At 40.2% G+C, this 8,547-nt stretch overlaps 1 pseudogene; it reads left to right on the forward strand.

Moving 5' to 3' along the window:
- The first annotated feature begins 4,167 nt into the window (after positions 1-4,167).
- Positions 4,168-5,724, forward strand: LOC148930963 (uncharacterized; annotated as a pseudogene).
- The last annotated feature ends 2,823 nt before the right edge of the window (positions 5,725-8,547 follow it).

The raw sequence follows: 8,547 nt of genomic DNA on the forward strand, positions 1-8,547 counted from the left end.
TATGCTATCTACTGAAAGACGAGGTCTTGTAAATTATTGTTTCTTAATCAATGTACGTTAGCATTGAGCATACGGTATTGATTATTCACTACTTTGACTTACCAAATGGTGCGAGTTTTTCGCAACCCAATAAGCCTGGCATATTGGGTGGTGGTGATTAATAACTAGCGGTACTAGGATTGCTATTATGTTAAATCGTGCGCGAGGTGATTCTCGTTTGATAACATCCTCAAGAGGAGCTTGAAATAAGGTTTTATTATTCAGAACCTAACTAGTTGGTCCACTCTTGAAATTAATAAGGTATTAATTAATTGAGTCCATAGCAGACATTAATTAATTAATGGATGTTTCTATCTTAAGCGCGGAAAATAAATACCAAGCAATGGAAACTCAGATTACTTATAATTTCGGATTTGGATGGGGGGTGCAATATTACTTCTACAGTGGCTGCTCGTAATATTCCAATTAAAAGCTTATATTAAAATGGGGTTCAATTTAAATAGTGAAAAGCTAATTGGAGAATAAAGAAGATAGAAAAAACACTTCTTTTCTATCAAATTTTCATCCCCCTCTCCATATACAAGAGGGACGATTTTTCTCTCCTCTATGAGAAATGTTTTCTGTCTTCTTTATTTAAGTCCTAGTATACTGGTGAGATTAGCCCACCCTGATATCAGTTTACAGTCTAGGAACTAGACAGAAGATCTATGGTTTAGTACTAAAGATCTTCACGTGGAGAAGACGCTAACTATCTTCGATTTTTTGGAGAATCATCAAGGTAAAATAGCTAAACTGTAGAAAAGCATGTTTTAGGTTTTAATTAATTTAAAGCATGATTTATTTGAGTTATGAGCATGATACATGTGATAATTTTGCGAATATAATTTGTCTAAATAATTGACTAAATAGATCTTGATTATCTGATTTATTTGAATTGAAATTAAAGCACGCTTCCGCTGCCAGTATCAATCAGATATCAATCAATCTATTCTATTCTATTCTTGGAGTATAATTGTGGAGGATAATTAGGATTATTCCTTGGTATCTTTTCCTTTCTCAACACCCTGAACTTCCAACCTGAGTATAATAATTAGAGGCTGTAGTGTTTGGAGTGTTCATTCTTATTGCTGAATACAACAAGCCTCAAGGCCTCAGAGGTGCCACAAACATGTGAATTGGATCTTATAGTGATGACATCGTGGCCGGGATTCGGGTACTCGAAGAAGAATGTTTCATTTGAGGAAATTCAGCAATCTATCTTGTATGGATTTGAACTCTCCTTCTGTTCTGCGTGCATTGAACAAGTCATAATATGGAGTAAGAAACCAAGCAAGAATGTTAGTTGAGTTTCATTACTTTCTAATCTTAATTTGCTAATGCTAATGGGTTATGATTATGGAAAATATATGCAGGGAAACTCTTATATAAGTTAATAGGAGCACGTACACATAAGGATTCACATTTTGAATATTAACAACTTATAATTATGTTCATAAAGCTATTCCTTCTCTTGGCCATCAAGGAGTATAGGCTATTCCTTCTCTTGGCCTCCATAATAATTCTAGAGCCCTTAGTAACTCTGAGAACCCCATCACTGGAATCAAACTTGAATCCCTTTGACTCCAACATTCCAAGAGAAATCAAATTTCTCTTGATTTTTGGTATAATCTGTCTTTGTACTCCCATCTTTCATTTTCATCTTTATATCTCCAGTACCCCTACCCCTGACATCACAAGTCTGATTATTTCCCAGCATCACTGATGCTGACCCTTGGCAATCTGAGAATTTCGGAAACCAAGATCTGTGAGAACGAATATGGAAAGTGCGGCCAGAATCCATAATCCAGGATTCTTCAATAGTAGCTTCTGAGTGTATATTCAAAGCCTCATTGGCCTCCACTTCCTGAGCTAAATCAGCAGTCTCTGCATTGCCAGCCTTCTCTTTCTCTTGCTTTCTCTTCCAAGCAAAACATGTTTTCTCTTCCAAGCAAAACATGGTTTCTTCAAATGGCCTGGTTTCTTGCAATAATGACAGCTTCTGGTTTCTTTCCCCCCTCGACCTTCTCTTTATCTTGCTTCTTCTGGGACTTCTTCTTGAAGCCTTTGTTTTGATTATGCTTCAAATATAAGCTCTCAGCTGCTTGTTTGGCATTAGACTTCTGGGTATCCTTCAATTTCAGAGCAGAATGGACCTCCTCATAACTAATCTTGGATTCTCTTCCAAGAAGCCTTGCATCCTTGAAATGCTCATAGCTATTAGGCAGAGAGTTCAACAACATCAATGTCTTGTCTTCATCCTTGATCTCCTCATCAATCATTTCAAGATCACCAATGAACTTCCCAAACTCTTGAAGTTGCTCCAATATACTCTTTGCATAAGAAATTTTGAAGGTTAACAATTTCTGCTTGAGGTGCAGCCGGTTAGCAAGAGACTTTGTCATGTACAATGACTCCAACTTTGACTAGACTCCTGCTGCCGTCTCCTCCTTCGAGACCTCCCTCAGCACCCTATCTGTCCGATTCAAGATCTTGTAGGCCTTATACTGCATTTCTTGCAGGCTTCCTTTCTCCTTCTCATCAACCTCAGGCTTCTTCTCATCACTGCCATCACCATCCCTCTTTTGACTTAGAATATCCCATAGCCCTTGTTGCATCAAGATGGTCTTCATCTTCAGCATCCACAGGCCAAAGTCATTCTTACCGGTGAATTTCTCCACTTAAAACTTGGTTGTGGACATTTCTCGAACATATGATGAGCAATGGCCAAGATCGGCTTAGAAACAGAGAAAGCTCCTGCTAAACCCTAAACCCTAAACCCTAAACCCTAAACCCTAAACTTCAAATCACCCAGAAACCGATCAAGAAAGCTTCAAATCGCTTCCCACGGACGGCGCCACTTGTTGGGTTGCATTGCCGATGTCACAAGAAATAATCGACAAGAAAAATAAAGCATGCAACAAGAAATAACGTGGTTCGGCAAGGATGCCTACGTCCAAGGAGAAGATAAGTGAAATTTTATTGATGATGCACTCTCAAGAACAAGAATCACACTAACAATACATCCACTCAAGACTAATCACAAGCTCAAGTAGAAATCTCCTAATCGTGTGTGTAATTGTGTGTATTGTTTCACTCTGCTTTTACAACTGAAATTACCGAGCTATATACAAGAAATGGAGAAGAAGAAAACTAACTAAAATCTATTCCAAAAATTCAGTTATATCTGTCGATCACAATGGCTAGTTCCAGCTCAACAAACCGAGCTCCTTTTCTTGATCTCTCCCTCGAGCTCCAACGACTCTATCTCTCGGCCAAGTCCATTGTGTTGCAAGGACACAAACTCACAAGTGTGAAGATAACTTGTGTATGTACTGTAGCGCTATGATACGATCCTCTATATCATAGGATATCATATTATTTAGTTATATTTGATTTAACATATCTTTTCCTTTTCCATATTTGTTTAGATATTTGTTTCTTGCTCAATAAGTTAGTGTAGTAGTATTCTAGTATTATAAATAGGAGATCTTGTATTCATTCATTCAATCAATTAATGAATTATTATTTCTCCCAAAGATAACGTGTGTTTTCTAATCCTAATTTGGATTCCCTCCTCCGATCCTAATTGGACGCCGGAGTATTCTATCAGTCGCTTAGTTATCGCATTGCCTGACGGGAAGAACCCACGCACAACTCGAAACTATTATTTCCGCCAAACCTGTGAATGGGCGCCGGAGCAATTTCGATCGCCGAGCGACAGCCGCCGATCGCCGTTAAGGGAAAAAACCATAACAACTGGTGCTTTCACTGTGATCTCACCCTCCCACCATCTCGAACCGAAGTTACACCGCTGCCCGACGGAAAGCATTCCGCGCACAGCAACTGGACAACTTTTCTTCTGCAACGCCCGACGCGAAGGATTCCCGCGCGCCGCGTCCTAGTCAGACTACCATCATGTCATCCAAGTATCAGCATCACCAATTCGATCATAACCATACACAACCACTTCCCGATCCTGAGTTCTACTTCTGAACAACGCCGCCACACAAAATTCAGCAGCCACCCAAACGTGTTCTAGCAACTTGGCATGCCAAGGGAGGTGAGCCCTTGCAATACGTTCGCCCACAGCATTAGCCGGACAGGTACAACCGCTGGAAGATTCCTAGAATGGCAGAGACCCCACGCGGTACAGAGATCCATGCCAAGCTAGATTATCTCCTTGCGGCGTTTGATACGTGGGAGAACAAGTGGGACACCACAGATCGTCATGTCGGAATATTACATGCTCCACCGCGACCTGAGCTTGCTCACAACGGTGGAGAGTGTCGAAGTGAAAGAAAACCATGGCCTGACCCATTGCCGCTCCTGCTCGAAGATAGACCAACTACTCCACGACATCCTAACGCCGGGTATCGGAGGCGTTTTCACGACCAACCCCATCTACGAACCATTGGTAACGATTGGGATCAAGGGGGGTGGGACGATCGCAGAGACCACCGTCAGCGACTGGTTTTAAGGAGTATCCGAGGCGACACAAACATCTTCATAATGGCTGCGCCGAGCAGCCTACGTACAGGTCACTGCATCCGACCGATTGTTGAGTCACGGCACAGCTCCATTGCCTGTCCGCCTCGGTCTGACTTCATGCACCAGCCACAACAGTCCATCAAGTTTATTGATTCGGGGAAGCAACATGATCTTCCCAATATTCCCATTCTCAAGGTTCGTTCGCCTTGCCTGGCCCATCTAGCTGCCGTAAGTGATTACAACGAGAAATTGTGTATTTATAGATTGAAGCAAGTTGCCCTCCTCGCCCGGTTGAATTGCGTATTTGAGGAGAATATTGTTGACAATAATCTAGCTGAGGACGTTCCCGACAGCGTTGCTCACAATGGGGGTGCTAATCTTGTTGTACCAAATGACGAGTCCCTGTAAGAGATCGTCAAGACCGACAATATGCTGCTGCAATTGCTCGTTGGGGCATATGAGGAGAAGATTGATGATCTTAGTGATCCAACACATAAGGAATTGGAGATGAGAGAAGATATAGAGACTTTGCTTGAGAAAGAAAATAAGGTTGAAGCCCTTCGATCAAGTTTAGAGCCGAAAGAGAAAGATTTTAGTGTGTTGACTGAGAAGCTGAGCAAGAGAGAGAGCATAGAGAATCAGAGCCTTGTTGATGACATCAAGGCTGGATTTGATATGAAAAAATAGGACAATCAAGAGGAAATGGAAGAGAAGTGAAGGTTGTTTGAGGTTAAACTTAAATTAAAAGTGGGAAAATTGGGTAAGACGGGGGATACTCACTCCGGTTCGCAAGCATTTGCTTGTGTCTATGTGGATTTGAATGTCAGTGATGTTACAAGTATGAATCCTCGATTATCGTCGCTTGATGCCGATGCAAGGTTGATTCCTCTGAGAAATGACACACCGTGTTTGAGCATTCATGGATGTGTGGAAGAGCTTTTCATTTTGGCTTTGAATTGTCACGACAACAATGTGGTGGAAGTGTCCGTCATATCTTATATCCAATACGGTTTTCTATTGGTGATTTTGGGTGGAAATGATGAAGGGAGACGCACAACTATTCTGTGGACGTTTGATCCAGGAGGAGATACCTCGCCAAAGCTTCTGCGTTCGACTCTTTGTTGTTCCGTAGTTTCCACCTTGAGGACAAGGTGGATTTTAACCGTGGGGGAGTTGATACGATCCTCTATATCATAGGATATCATATTATTTAGTTATATTTGATTTAACATATCTTTTCCATATTTGTTTAGATATTTGTTTCTTGCTCAATAAGTTAGGGTAGTAGTATTCTAGTATTATGAATAGGAGATCTTGTATCCATTCATTCATTCAATCAATTAATGAATTATTATTTCTCCCAAAGATAACGTGTGTTTTCCAATCCTAATTTTGATTCCCTCATTCGTCCTAATTGGACGCCGAAGTATTCTATCAGCCGCCTAGTTATCGCGTTGCCCGATGGAAAGAACCCACGCACAACTCGAAACTATTATTTCTACCGACCTTGTGCCAGGGCGCCAGAGCAATTTCGATCGCCGAGCGACAGCCGCCGATCGCCGTTAAGGGAAAAGACCTTAACAACTCAATTTGATAGGATAAACCTCCTATCGGGCTGATTGGCGTCCGTAGATCGGCGATCGATAAATGCCTGTCGCGGGCAAGTGCAGTCGAGCACGATGGTTTTCTCACTTGGAGAAAAGAATGAACGATGATATTGATATTATATTGATTGATTTCTCAAATGATTACAATAGCTCATATTTATAATGCTAATAACTAACTTAATGAATAAGAAAACAAAGATATGAAAAAGATATGCAAATCCTAATTTATCTAACTAATAATGCTCGTATCAATTCCCCTACGGTTGAAATCCACCTTGTCCTCAAGGTGGGAACTCGGCAACCAAATCTGGTGCTGCGCAGAACATCTTCCGTCGGGCAGCAGCACAACTTTGGTTCGAGATGGTGTGAAGGTATAACTAGTTGTTGTGCGCGGGTGGATTCTCGTCGGGCAACGACGTAGTTATTGTTCGATCGGTGTGGCTAGTTGCTGTGCGCGGTGGATTCCCGTCGGACAGCGACATAGCTGTGATTCGATCGGTGTTTTGGAGGGTGAGATCGTGATGAAAGCACCAATTTGATAGGATAAACCTTCCTATCGGGCTGATCGGCGTCCGTAGATCGGCGATCGATAAATTCCTGTCGCGGGCAAGTTCCCGTCGAGCACGACGGTTTTCTCACTTGGAGAATAGAACGAATGATGATATTGATATTATATTGATTGATTTCTCAAATGATTACAATAGCTCATATTTATAATGCTAATAACTAACTTAATGAACAAGAAAACAAAGATATGAAAAAGATATGCAAATCCTAATTTATCTATCTAATAATGCTCGTATCACGCCAATGAGTTGAGTGGATATTAGAGGTGCAAACTAAATTATACTCCATTCCATTCGTTCACAAAAAATAGTTTTATTTCAAAAATAAAATTTTTCTTTAATACTTAACTCATTTTGGCTCCTTCTTCCCTTACTTTTTCTACTCCCTCTCATATGTTTTTCTTTTTCTCTATCCTACTTTATTTACTTTTTTCTCGCCTCTGAAGTTAATGAACTCGTGTTCACTGGTGCGCTCTATATTAAAATTTGCATGAGTATTCCATTCGTTTATACTTCGTAATTCAAGTTGAATAAAACTGTTTTAGCACATCACAAATGTATTATTTTGTCTTGTTTTTCCATGTTATCTATCCCCTCATCATCGCCAAAGGTTCACTTGACAAGTACGTCTTCAATTGAGAAAAATCCTCTTCGTTGGATTGGGATACGAAGTTTAAGATTAAAGTTAAAGTGGCTCGAGGGATCAGGTATTTGCACCATGGTTGTGAAAGCCAGGTTGATTCAACAGGGGTTGTTTGATGCAATTAGGCAAGTTAAACCGAAGGAGAAGATGGAGCTGCAAAAACCATAACTCTTGAGGAAGTTTAAGGAGCTGCAAAAATCAGCCGTGAGTTCTCAAGAAACCATGAATCAGGCCTTGAATGTGCATAAATTCAAAGACAATGACATGGAGTTTTTGTGAAATGATATGTATGTTGTTCACTGCTGGGATGCCAAAAATTTATGTATAGGCTCCATTTTAAGCACGGTTTTTTGCCAATTAACCATCATTTGTTTTTTTGTAAGTGATTCACTGCTATTGCTTCAGATAGTGGGAAGGGGTTTGCCATTTTAGTTTAGTATATATATAATTTGGGGTCATGAACCAATTAACAGAAGCAATGCAAGGTTGAGGAAGCTTCTAGCAAGTTTGGTCAGGACCCAAGGTCTTATGAAGTGCTGACAAAACGTTTTATTGGAGTCGAAATGAGAATGGAACACTGAAAGGTTGCGCGCGTCAGTTGGGAGAAGGACACCGTTGGGAGGTTCCAATTAGGAATTTTTAGAATGTTATGAGTTTGAAAAAATATTATTGTTGGTGTTTGAAAGTGCTGGAAAACTATGCCAAGATGTGATGAAATAAACAATGATGTACAGGTTTATCAGTTATCTATCAATTTCTCCATCACTTTGACACTATTGTTTTTGTTTTTGAGAAGTAACTATTGGATGATCAAACATTGAAGTGCTTTGCTTGCTCTTGGACTTATAAGCCATTACCATAATTCACATCTTTATATTTGTCTCATTTATTTTTTGCACTTTGTTTGGCCTGCATCGTTCAAACTATTATATTTTTTATTTGGATAACTCTGAACTTCCAAATCCAACCTGAGTATAATAATTAGAAGTTGTTCTTATTGCTGAATACAAGCATGCTACTACCCTTCATATTCATATTGATATAGAGAAGACTCAATCAAATGTTCTAACTTCACATCCAGCCATGATCACATCTCAGAACTTCATCTTCCTCATCATTTCATCCCTCTTGATTCTCTCCATCGAAGCTGTAGGGATCAGATCACTCGGGATTCGCTAATTACCGGGACCTCTTTATTGATTGA

This window comes from Salvia hispanica, chromosome 3, assembly GCF_029641045.1.
Source record: "Salvia hispanica isolate PSC_SH4W2 chromosome 3, Shi_PSC_v1, whole genome shotgun sequence".
In the NCBI taxonomy this organism is placed as follows: domain Eukaryota; kingdom Viridiplantae; phylum Streptophyta; class Magnoliopsida; order Lamiales; family Lamiaceae; genus Salvia; species Salvia hispanica.